This window comes from Prionailurus viverrinus, chromosome C2, assembly GCF_022837055.1.
Source record: "Prionailurus viverrinus isolate Anna chromosome C2, UM_Priviv_1.0, whole genome shotgun sequence".
Lineage (NCBI taxonomy): Eukaryota > Metazoa > Chordata > Mammalia > Carnivora > Felidae > Prionailurus > Prionailurus viverrinus.
The window spans coordinates 87,161,225-87,174,718 of record NC_062569.1 but is presented as its reverse complement, the minus strand read 5'-3'; the positions used below and the strand labels follow the sequence as shown (position 1 = coordinate 87,174,718).

The 13,494-nt window shown below is 38.4% G+C and overlaps 1 protein-coding gene and 1 pseudogene across 1 annotated transcript in view; one reads left to right on the top strand and one right to left on the bottom strand.

The window, feature by feature from the left end:
• Positions 1–13,494, top strand: part of PAK2 (p21 (RAC1) activated kinase 2) — a 92,351-nt gene that overhangs the window by 16,361 nt on the left and 62,496 nt on the right. The gene's annotated exons all lie outside the window — the stretch shown is intronic.
• Positions 10,415–10,746, bottom strand: LOC125174479 (40S ribosomal protein S21-like; annotated as a pseudogene).

Genomic DNA, 13,494 nt, shown 5'->3' with positions numbered 1-13,494 from the left:
GACTGAGAGATCATGACCTGAGCCGAAGTTGGATGCTTAACTGACTGAGCCACCCAAGTGCCCCTAAACTCATTTTTTTTTTTAAGTTTATTTTGATAGAGTACGCACGTGTGAGCAGGGAAGGGGCAGAGAGAAATGGAGAGAGAGAATCCCAATCAGGCTCACACTGTCAACATGGTGCCCAACGCGGGGATCCATCTCATTGTTCAAGAGATCATGACCTGAGCTGAAATCAAGAGTTAGGTGCTTAATCACCTGAGCCACCCAAGCACCCCAAGAATAAAAAATACTTAAAACCAAATCTCTCAAACTTCTGGTGCTCCCAGTTGCCCAGCACCTGTGACTTTTTGGCCCCATTCAACAGTCTGACCTTTCACTACTTGCTGCCATATGTCCTCTTGTCTCTTTGCTGTCCCATAAATTAGATCATACTTACATGTTCATACTTGTTCCTTTTGCCTGGAATCCTACCTTCTGAGTAGGAATATGATCTGTTGTAAATTGAGGAATTCTTGTAATAGGGATTGAATCGTGAGAATTTAGACTGTTTAATGTCCTGCTGGTCTTATCCTGAATATATATGGTTGTTAAGGTGAGATTCCTAGATCAGTTTTATCAGTTGTGAGGATCAGAATAAATAGAGCGTTTAATTAATTGTCTTAGTTTTCTGGAATAGTGACCTGAAAGAAGACAGAATAGTGACTGTATCTTCAAATTTTGCTGGGTCCCTTCTAGCCTAAAAAGGAAAAAACCTTTACTTGACTCTGATGCCATCATAGATAAAACTTTCATTGGTTTATTTATTCAGCAATTACTCGTGCAAACAGATGAACTGGACACAATTTTAGGTGATGAGGTGGTCAACAAAATAATGGATCCGTGCTTGTGGAGTTTATAACATAGTAAGGGAAGACAGACATTAAAAAGGCAAATCCGGTGTGATGAATGTTAACAAACGAGATAAAATAAGATACATGGGATGGGAGTGAAGAGATGTTAGAAAAGGTTTTCTGAGAAAGTGACCTGTATGCCAATACTCGACAGGCGGAGGTGGTAGACAGAAAATAGGCTGACCAACTCAGTTGCAGTTTGCCACAGGCTTTCTTGGGTTTAGTATTGAAAGTCCCTTGTCCCAGGAAAGCTCCCAGGGAAATTAGGATGACCGTTCAGTGAACAAAAAATCTTCCTGGAAGGTCATTTGTGAAGGCCTGAGATGGCCGTTAGAAAAACTGGAAGAATGGATAAAACTTAAAGCCCGTAGAGGGAAAGACTACAAAGAAATGAGTCTGGAAAGTTAGGGACCTTATCATGCATGTATTGTTGGGCTTTATCTTCAGTATCCCACTTGAAGGCTTTAAGTAGGACACTGAAGTGACAAAATTTAATGTACTTCAGGGTTGCTCCCTGCAGTGTGAAGATTAGACTGGGAGGGGCTGAGAGTGCATTTAGGGATAATAACTGATTAAGTCATGGGCTGCAGTGATTTAGAAGTTTTGAGAGGCATGGATGATTTTGAGAATTAGGGTATTATGATAAGAGTGTGAAAGCCTGAAACAAATGATTTTCAAAATTGTTTTCCTCCGAGAACATTAATTTCTTAAAGGAAAAACTGAACATTTTTACTTCCATATTTTTATGTCACCTGATAGAAATTTTACTAGCAGAACACATAATCCAGACAGCTGTTATTTTTCGGTGTTTTTGTTGTTGTTGTTGTTTTGTTACATGATAACTATCAGTCTTTTTCTCACATATGAAGAACAGTAGCATAGAATGTAGGAGGAATGGCTTTGAAGTTACGATGATTCATTTTCTGAACACAGCAAGAAGTGTGACTTTAAATCGTTTTGTCTCCTGGAAAGCTGTCCCATTGAAAGGCTGTATGATCATTCCAGTGATGTTTCTATTCTTCAAATCATTTGTTTAGAAATCTTTTTTTTTTTTAAATTACTCTAGGAGGCTGCAGCAATTTCTTCAGAGTAGCTTCTTTACCAGAAGTAAACCCTCCATTTCTGCCTCTGTTTCTGTTATTCCCTTTCTGCATCTATATGGCTTCTTTTCCTTTAAATTAAAAAAAAATGAAATATAACTCATCTATGATAAAATCCACCCTTTAAAGGGTATACATTTAAGTGGGGGTTTTTGTGTGTTATATATTTTAACTGTATTCATAAGATTACCTAACCATCACTACTTTTTAATGTTTGCATTACCGCAAATAGAAATCTTGCACCCGATAGCAGTCACTTGTTTTACCCCAACTGCTCCCCCCTTGTCCCAGGCAACCACCAATATGTTTTCTGTTTCTATAAATTTGTTCTGGATATGTAAGTAGATTCATGGAAAATGTCTTATGTGGTTGGTTTGTTTCATTTTAGCACAGTGTTTTCAAGGTCGATTTATATTGTAGTGTGTATGGATACTTCCATTTCTTTTTATGGCTAAATAATATTCCATTGTATGGGTACACCACATTTTATTTATCTACTCATCTGTTAATGGAAATAGGGCTGCTTTCACTTTTTGACTGTTAGACAAATAGTGCTTCTGTGAACATTTGTGTATAGGTTTTTGTGTGGACATACTTTCATTTCTTTTGAGTATATACATAGGAATGGAATTGCTGAGTCATAGGGTAACTCCATGTTTAACCTTTTGAGGAGCTAACAGGCTGTTTTCCAAAGCGACTGTACCCTTTTGCAATCCTGCCAGCAGTGTGTGAGAGTTCCAATTTCTCCACATCCTCACTAACACCTGTTATTTTCTTTTTGATAGTAGCCATCCTAATGGGTGTGAAATGGTATCTTGTGGTTTTAATTTGCATTTCTGTGATGGCTAATGACATTGAGTATCTTCCAATGTGCTTATTGGCCGTTTTTATATCTTTTGAGAAATATGTATTCAGATCTTTTGGGAAAATATCTTGTGTTCAGCGTTGAGTGGTTTAGAACAGTGCCTCTCAGAATCTTTTGGTACTGGACTAACAACTTTTGTAAAATACTATACAATGGAAATGAAAGAAAAATTAGACATACAAAATACAGTCCCTTTTTGTTGTTGTTAGTGTCAATAGCAAATTACTGTGAGAGTTTCTAAATTGAGTTTCTCTCAATTTTTGTATTTCATTGAGTACTGGTAGAAAACAGTTAGTGTAACTCTTTTTGAGTGGTACTGTTTTACATTACTAAAAGGCATTTGAAAAGTCACACAACTTTTTCTGTGTTTGAACTCAAGGCAATTGCATGTTTCTTATATTTTCTGTACTTCCAGCTATGACTCCCAATTCTAACTTGCTACTGAGGTAATCCCACAGAGGGCTGGTTTTGAGGCTTGAGGAAAACACGCATTTCATACAGATTTTACACAAGCTGGTTACATTTTACTGGGATAAGCTAGAGTGTACCGTTTCAGCAAAGATCAGGCAAATTAAGTTTGGGGCCAGTGAGGATAGCTTTCTGACCCTTTCCCACTTTCCCTCATAGGACATACTCTCAGTGTTGATGATACTGTGCTTGTTAGAGGGGGGTTTCTGCCAGGTTTCCAAAAGCACAGAAGGCAGCTTTACCATAAAACCTCGTGCTCCTTTATTTTACATCCAACCTTATCACCCTGAAATTCCAGTGTAGTTATGTTACTTGTTTGTAAATAACTTGTCACTTGGCTGTTTAACATCCTTGTTCTGAGCATAATTTTTTACCTTATTGTTTCACATTTATACAAAAATAAGCATTATTCATCCTCAGCCTCTTTCTGACCCTGTAGCCATGAATAGTCTGTGAGCATGAGCAGTTCATATCTCCTATCTTCCTGGGCCTAGGAGGTCTAAGCATGTTGGCTGTTCCAGTCTCTGAAACCTTGTAGTCTAGGGACACCAAGGAGTACATTCTAATGCTATCCTGATTATTTATGGTTTGGTTGGTGAAATTCTGAAACCATTGCAGATCATTAAAAAGTGTTTTATTTGTTTATAGCGGTCTTAAACTAATGAGGGTGTATAGAGTATTTATGAATCATGTGAAGTGAGTTTAAACATTTGTTAGTCCCTCTGTATTAAAAGAATTATATTGGACAGCATCAGATTGATGCAGCAAATTAAGAAAAATGTTCCTTGCCAGCCATGAGTTTAAAATCTTATAGAGGGGCACCTGGGTGGTACAGTCAGTTAAATGTCCAGCTTTTGATCTCGGCTCAGGTCATGATCTCACAGTTCATGAGTTCGAGTCCCACATTGGGCTCTGTGCTGATGGTGCAGAGCCTGCCTGGGATTCTGTCTCTTCTTCTCTCTGCCCCTCCCCTGCTTTTGCAGTCTCCCTCTCTCTCAAAATAAGTAAATAAACTTAAAAAAAAAATCTTACAGAAAGAGAGAAGAAAAGTTAGATGCCGGGTGATTGAAGTTCAAAGAAGTGTGTAAGTGTAAAACTTACAGATGGGATTCTATCATTCTGGGTCCAATCAGAAGAGAAACCACAGAATCATTTGAACGTGGAACGAATTATTGATTATAACAAGAGGGTAGAATAATGACGCGTGAGCTAGTAAGAAGTAAATACAAGTCTGAAGAATATAGTAATAGCAGATATAAGGAACAGCTGCTACCTAGGGCTCATAGCTCACTCGGCACCTAGGAAGGAACCCTCCTTCCCCCAGAGCTGAGATCTAGACCTTGTTGGAGACAGCATGCCTATGGATACCTAAATAGCAGTGGTGCTGTGTGGGCAGAACTTGTTGAACATCTGTTCTCTAGGGTACCAGAGAAAGCTGTTGACAGGGAGGTGTTAGTTAACTCCACTACAAAAGCTCCCAAGAAGAGAGTAGGGGGAACCTGGTGGCTGCTGGGTATGCTGCTGGTCACCTTGCCGAATACAAGTCTGATGCTGGAGGAGTCTGGTGAGCAAACACACCAGAACCGGGAAGCAAAACTTTTCTCCTACAATGTCTCTCCTGCGCCCTCTACTGGTAAAGCTTAACATCGTGCCCGCTGGCCAAGGAAAAACTTTAAAAGTCCCAGGTCTATTTTCAGAATAGACAGACTGGATGAACTTGGAATTGAGAGGCACTAACTCAGTAACCAGCAAGGGAATGGTATTAGTGCTGTCAGAGCTCATAGGAGTAGAACTTCTATGAGATTATGACAGTTGAAGAAGTAGTAGTATATGAGCAGGGCGCCTGGGTGGCTCAGTCAGTCAATCCTCTGACTCTTGATTTTGGCTCAGGTCATGATCTCACGGTTTGTAGGATGAGTCCCACATCAGGCTCTGTGCTGACAGCTTGGAGCCTGCTTGGGATGCCCTTTCTCCCTCTTTTTCTCTGCCCCTCCCCCATTCTCACTGTTTCTCTTAAATTAAAAAAAAAAAGTAGTAGTATATGAAGCTCTTGTAAGATCAATAGGGTTTTTTTTTAATTCAGCTATGATTGACATACAATGTTATATTGGTTTCAGGTGTACAGTATAGTGATTTGACAATTCTGTATATTACAAAATGCTCACCACAATAAGTGTGGTTACCATCTGTCACCATACAGTGTTATTATTACAATCTTATTGACTATATTCCCTATACTGTACTTTTCATCCCTATGACTTATTTATTTTATAACTGGATGTTTGTACCTCTTAATCCCCTTTACCTTCACCTATTTCACCTAAAGTTTTTATTTTTTTTAATTGAAGATGACAGCTATTATTCCTCATTACAAAAACAGTACATGTGCATTTATAAAAATTAGAATATAGAAAAGTATTTTTCTCCTTGTGTATTGTAGAAACATGGGAAAAACATTCAGGTCTATTACCCTTAAAAAGAATCAATGTTAATCATTTGATCAAATATGGCTAGGTAGAGGAGATAGTTGGGAGGGAAAGCTTTCTGTGGTGGTGCTTGCTGCTGCTTTTGTATATTTGTTTACAGAAGAAATTGGCTTTGAAATATAATAATGCAAAATGATATATACTAGCATTTGGAGGAACTTTATCTTTGGTGTTTATGCAAAATTTATTTATGTAAGTACTTTAAAATTTTTTATTATATTTTTTGTATTATTATTTTTAATTCCAGTACAATTAACATGCAGAGTTATATTAGTTTCAGGTGTACAGTATAGTGGTTCAACAATTCGATGTATTACTCAGTGCTCATCACAGTAATCCCTTTCACCTACTTTACCCATCCCCCCCTGCCCTACCTCCCTTCTGTTGACCATCAATTTGTTCTCTGTGTTTAAGAGTCTGGCTTTTTGTCTGTCTCTTTTTTGTTGTTTGTCTGTTTTGTTACTTAATTTCCATGCATGAGTGCAGTCATAAGGTATTTGTCTTGTCTGACTTAGTGTACTTAGCATTATATCCTCTGGATCCATCCACGTTGTTGCAGATGGCAAGGTTTCATTCTTTTTTGGGGGGGTAATATTCCATTATATTTATATACCACATCTTTATTCATCTGTGTAAAAAAATTTTTTTTTAATGTTCATTCTTTTTTTTTTTTTTTAATTTTTTAATGTTTATTTATTTTTGAGAGAGAGACAGAGCATGAGCCGGGTAGGAGCAGAGAGAGAGAGGGAGACACAGAATCAGAAGCAGGCTCCAGGCTCTATGCTGTCAGCACAGAGCCTGATGCGGGGCTTGAACTCACAAACTGTGAGATCATGACCTGAGCCGAGGCCGGACGCTCAGCCGACTGAGCCACCCAGGTGCCCCAATGTTCATTCATTTTTGAGAGACAGAGTGTGAGCAGGGAAGGGGCAGAGAGAGGGAGATACAGAATCCGAAGCAGGCTCCAGGCTCTGAGCTGTCAGCACAGAGGCTGATGTGGTGCTCAAACCCACAAACCGTGAGATCATGTGCCTGAGCCAAAGTTGGACGCGTAACTAACTAGGCACCCCATTCATCTATTGATAGACACTTAGATTGCTTCCATATTTTGCTATTGTAAATAATGCTGCAATAAACTTAGGGGTGCATAATCTTTTTGAATTAGCATTTTTTTATATTCTCTGGGTAAATACACAGTAGTAGAATTGCTGGATCATATGGTAATTCTACTTTAATTTTTTGAGGAATCTCCATACTGTTTTCTGTAGTGGCTCACCCAGTTTGCATTCCCACCAGCAGTGTACAAGGGTTCCTTTTTCTCCATTCTGACCGGTGTGAGATGGTATCTCATTGTGGTTTTGATTTGCGTTTCCCTAATGAATAATGATGTTGAACATCTTCATGTACATCTTCATGTGTTCTTTTGTTCATGTCTTCTGCCCATTTTTTAAATTGGATTATTTGGGGTTTTTTGGGTGTTGACTTACATAAGTTCTTGATATATTTTGGATACTAACCCTTTATCAGTTATGTCATTTGCAAATATCTTCTCCCATTCTGTAGGTCATCTTTGTTGTCTTTTAGTTTTGTTGTTTCCTTTGCTATGCAGAAGCTTTTTATTTTGATGTAGTATTTTTGTAACTTTTTATAGAAGCTTGTCAAATAGACAATCTCTAGACATTACTTTGGTGTTCTTTAAATGACCATCAGGGGGCGCCTGGGTGGCGCAGTCGGTTAAGCGTCCGACTTCAGCCAGGTCACGATCTCGCGGTCCGTGAGTTCGAGCCCCGCGTCAGGCTCTGGGCTGATGGCTCAGAGCCTGGAGCCTGTTTCCGATTCTGTGTCTCCCTCTCTCTCTGCCCCTCCCCCGTTCATGCTCTGTCTCTCTCTGTCCCAAAAATAAATAAACGTAGAAAAAAAATTTTTTTTAAATGACCATCAGGATGTTAATCACATTGTAGTTGCAGTGTAATCGCATTGATGGAATGTTGCATCTTAGAAGTCCATCATGCTTTTCTCCTCTTTGCTCAAAGATTTTCATATGAATGCGCTTCTTAGTAAACAGGGTTCTGGCAGACTTAATCTGGGAAAACAAATTGAAAACTGAATTTTGCCCTTGTTGAGGTATAGGAAGTAATCTTTGCCTAGATGTCAAAGACTGAAGGATTCTCATGAAAGAAAGCCTTTGTAATTCCATATCACTGTTTATTGGCATTTACACTTTAAAAGTCGGACAGTAATTCTAAAGAATGAAAGCAAAGTTCTTGGGTGTTAATTCACAACTGGGCTTATATAAATAAGTGACCAGGATATATAATGTTAGGCCCATTTTCAGAGATATATTCTATACTACTAAATCTAGACTGGTTCTTGTTGACTTGTCAGCTTTTTAACCAAGTTGGTACAGAAGTGAATTGTTTGCTTTCCATTTTTGATAAACTTAAGGAAAACATTAAAACTTTATACTAAAGTTTAGTTTTTAAACCTTTTCGGTATAATCTTGACTTAGAAATATCTAATATTAAAATAACCACTCTTCCTCTGACTGTATATGAGTGGTTGTATAGAAGGATTTAGAATAGTGCTGTTCAACTTGAACTTGTTGCCATGATGTAGATGTTCTATATCTCTGCTGCCCAATGTGGCAGCCACTAGCCACATGTAACCACCGAGCATTTGAAATATGGCTAGTATGACTAAGTATCTGAATTTTATTTCATTTTAATTAAATTTAAATACCCATATATGTCCAGTATATCCACCCATATTAAATAGCGCAGTTTACAGAATGGTATGTTCATACTGAAACAAGTTTTATTTACTTTTTGTAAAGATTTTATTATTTTTTTAAGTTTATGTATTTATTTTTGGGAGAGAGAGAGTGGGGGAGAGGGACAGAGAGAGTCCTAAACAGGCTCTGTGCTGTCAGTGTAAAGCCCCATGAGGGGCTAAAACTCACAAACTGTGAGATCATGACCCTAGCCAAAATCAAGAGTTGGCTGCTTAACCAACTGAGCCACCCAGGCGCACCAAAGGAAAACTTTTCTAAGTATTTAGTTGTTGTTGTTGTTGTTCTTTTTCTTTGTTTTTAAGTAGGATCCACATGCAACATGGAGATTAATTTCACAACCCTAAGATTAGAGTCATGTGCTCTATGGACTAAGCCAGCTAGGTGCCCCTTGAGTGTTCAGTTTTTTAAACCTCTGTATGTAATTTGATACTGCTTAGGAATATATATGTAATATATATATTATATATATCTCCATCATTTTCCAAAAAACATTTAAAAAATTATTTTTTTTAATGTTTATTTTTGAGAAAGAGAGAGAGAGACAAAGTGTGAGCAGGGGAGAAGCAGAGAGAGAAGGAGACAAAGAATCTGAAGCAGGCTCCAGGCTCCAAGCTGTCATCATAGAGCCAGGCAGGGGGCTTGAACCCACGAACCGTGAGATCATGACCTGAGCCGAAGTCGGACATTTAACCTACTGAGCCACCCAGGAGCCCCAAAAAACATTTTTCTTAAAGCAAGGAGATATTTTTTTTTTGTCTGTCTTTGCTGGATTATTTTATTTCATACCCTCCCAGAAGTGGAATGCAGCCTCAGAATTCTAATCACAGCCTACAGGAAGATGTGGCAGCCAGCCTCTCAGGATCATTCACAGTCAGTCTGTGAGGTGAAGCGTGTTCACTGCAATCTATAGGTAGTACTGGAGTATCCTTCCCCCATTTTTTATCTGTGGAAACTATCTTTTATGTCATTTATCAAGTCAAAGTCATGCACTTTCACAAATCATTTTGAGATGGTAAAAATGATCTCTTATTCCTCTGTACTCATGCATTCATTCAACAGATATTTATGGATTGCCTTGAATGTGGCAGGTTTTGTTGAACCATGAGTAAGGTATGTCACTTGTGGACTGAGACAGTTAAAAGCCCACATGCTCCCTTAGTCTCTCTCTTCCATTTTGGTGACAACTTGTTAAGATAGTAAACTTTAGAATCACAGCAGCCTAGATCCATAAATTATCTTAAGGAAAAATAACTTCCTCAAGCTTAGTGTCCACTAGAAATAAACCTTCTTTGTGTTAAAACATTAAGATTTTGCAATGTTTGTTATCAGCACACAGCCTGGCATATAAAGGGTTGTTTTTGGTCTTTTATTGGTATGACAGTACTACTATAAATATTCTTACAATTTGTATATGTGCAAGAGTTTCTTGGATTTATATCCAGGAATAAAACTGCTAAGTTGCAGAATGTAAAGGCAAACAACTTTACAAGCTAATACCAAATTGTTCTCTGAAGTAGTTTTGCTACTTTGCACTCCTGCCAGCAGTTATAAAAGTTCTCTTTGCATCTTGGTAGCATTTGATTTTGGTCAGCCTTCTTAATCGAGAAGATGTAAAATGGTATCTACTAATGGCCTTAACTTACATTTCCGTATCTACTACTGGCCTTAACATTTCCATGATTTTTTATGAGGTTGGGCATGTTCTCATGTATTTTATTCACTTGTCATCTTCCATGAAATGCCCATTCATGTCATTTGCCCATTATTTATTGGGTTGTTTGTCTTTTACTTATTTCTTTTTTGGGGGGGGGTGCTATTTATTCATGACAAGTATCTCACATCCATGATCTTCTTTGGTCAGAAGTTCTTTGAAACGATGCCATCGGCCTTGACCAGAGTGGAGTCGTTTCTCTCACCCATCCTGTGAATGGCGCCACAGATAGCGTAGGTTTTAAACTGGCCAACCTGCCCGTCACCTTGTCAGCTTCACCCACTTTCATGTGAATGGATGCGTGGTCCTTGGTGCCGATGATGCGGTTGCTAGAGGAGCATTTTCACAGCACATATAGGTCACGAACTCGCTGGCATCATTTTGCCTGCCAAGGGTGCACCTGCTGCCACTGCCACTAGCGCGAGTACAGAACATATTTCTTTATAAGAATTCTTTCTATATTCTGGATACAATTTTTGTCAACTTACTTCTGTTGCAGATATCTCCTGGTTTATGGCATGTCTTTTTATAGTATAGAATGTAGTCATATTTATCATTCTTTTCCTTTACAGTCATAAAAGGTATTCTTCTACATAAAGATATCCTCCTATATAATTTTCTAAAAATGAGAATTTTACGGGGCGCCTGGGTGGCTCAGTCAGTTGAGCATCTGACTTTGGCTCAGGTCATGAACTCGCTTTCATGAGTTCAAGCCCTGCATCAGGCTCTGTGCTGACAGCTCAGAGCCTGGAGCCTGCTTTAGAATCTGCATCTCCCTCTCTGCTCCTCCCCTTTTCATGCTGTCTCTCTCAAAAATAAATACAGATTAAAATAATAATAATAATAATAAAAATGAGAATTTTCCTTTCACGTTAAATCTTTAATCCATATAAAATTTTATTTGATATGACATAAGGCAGGGAATCTTTCTTCGCCTGGATTCACCAGAAGGCAGAGCTTGCAGCAGAAGGCTTATGTATCTTTTCATTATTAGGAAGAATATATCCCAGGGAGCAGAAATAATGGGAAAGAGGGAGTGGAGCATACGTAGGGTGGTAGCCCATATGGAAGTGTAACTGATTGCTCAATCCCATTGTACTGTCCTCCAGGAAGTTATAGAAAGTTTGTCACAGGATCATCCAACACAGGATAGAAAAAGGATCTGTCTAATGAGATGGGATGTCTTCTCATCACGGATAGTTATAGGTTCACCTCTGCACTACCAGATTGCACGTGGGTGGGTGGCAATGTACGCAGCTCAGGAATGAAGTGAGGCATTGTTATGTTGTGTATGCATTTAAAAAATGGCTATGTCCATTCCTCAAAAACCTAAAAATAGAACTACCCTACAATCCAGCAATTGCACTACTAGGCATTTATCCACGGGATACAGGTGTGCTGTTTCGAAGGGACACATGCATCCCCATGTGTATAGCAGCACTATCAACAATAGCCAAAGTATGGAAAGAGCCCAAGTGTCCATTGATGGATGAATGGATAAAGAAGATGTGGTATTTATATACAATGGAGTATTACTTGGCAATCAAAAAGAATGAAATCTTGCCATTTGCTACTACGCGGATGGAACTAGAGGGTAATATGCGAAGCAAAATTAGTTAGAGAAAGACAAAAATCCTATGACTTCACTCATATGAGGACTTTAAGAGACAAAACAGATGAACATAAGGGAAGGGGAAAAAATAATATAAAAACAGGGAGGGGGACAAAACAGAAGAGACTCATAAATATGGAGAACAAACTGAGGGTTACTGGAGGGATTGTGGGAGGGGGGATGGGCTAAATGGGTAAGGGGCACTAAGGAATCTACTCCTGAAATCATTGTTGCACTATATGCTAACTAATTTGGATGTAAATTTTAAAAAATAAATAAAATTTTAAAAACGATAAAAAAAGAAAAAAAATGGCCACATCCAGCATAGAGCTGGTTGCTGGAGTAGCAGCTTGAATAAGAGACAGGTGAGGCTAAAAGGATTGGCAAAGATGCGTAAGTGGTGTGGTATCTGGTACAGGATCCAATTTCTTAGATAAAAAATGTTCATAGCAGGGCAAGTCTCTCCACATGATTCTATTTTGGGAGTGTCTTTGCTACTCCTGAGCCTTTGTTCTTCTGTATAGATTTTGGAATTAGCTGTCTAGTTTTTCATAAAACCCATTTGGGATTTTGATTAAGATTACTTTGGTATTTTTTGTTTTGTTTTGTTCTTAAATTAATTTATTTTAGAGTGAGTGCATAAGCAGGGGAGAGGAGGGGGGAGAAAGAATGAATGAATGAATGAATGAATGAATATCCCATTCAGCATGGAGCCCCACACAGGGCTCAATCCCACAACCCTGGGATCACAACCTGAGCTGAAATCAAGAGTCAGACGTTCAACTGACTGAGTCATCCAGGTACCCCTGATTAAGATTACTTTGAATCTGTAGATTAATTTGAGGAAATTTGGCATCTGTACAGTTTTGAGTGTTAAAATTCATAAACATTAGTATCTCTCTCCATTTATTAGTTCTACTTAATATCTTTGAGTATATTTCCCCTCTGTGTAAACGTTCTAATTACATGGTTCCCAAACTGATATCCCACTGAGCTCAGAGTCACCATGGGATTTTAAATATTAGAGGGTATCGGTGATTGACATCTGTTGAGCACTGTGTGGACTTTGAGCTCTTGGGAGTTCACAGTTTCAACATTAAGTTGTGATACATTTGATAATGTCTGTCTTTATGAAGCAATTGCCGAGATTAAAAGTACAAAGATCAGCATGGAGCAGGAAATGAGTGTGGGCAGTGTCTGAGGTCTTGAGTTGTGCAGTGCCCATCAGGTGCATGTTTCCCAAAGTTGTTTGGACCTAACTACTAAAGAAATGAAACCATTTGGAATTTCTTTTGTCATTGTTGAATAATTACTGGGAATAACAAGGGCACCGTGAGTTGAGAAGATTTGGGAACCTCTGTTCTAGGAACTTGGTATTTTTTTATTATGTTATAAATGGTATCTTTTCCCTTTCCCTTTTCACTTTGGGAAATGCAGTTGAGTTTTGTATATTCCTCTTTATCTTGGCAAAATTTCTGTTTACCTTAATAATTTATCATAGTTTTGTTGGCATTTTGTAGACAATCTTTTTAGTTGCAATTAATAACACTTGTTTCTTCTACCATAGCAAA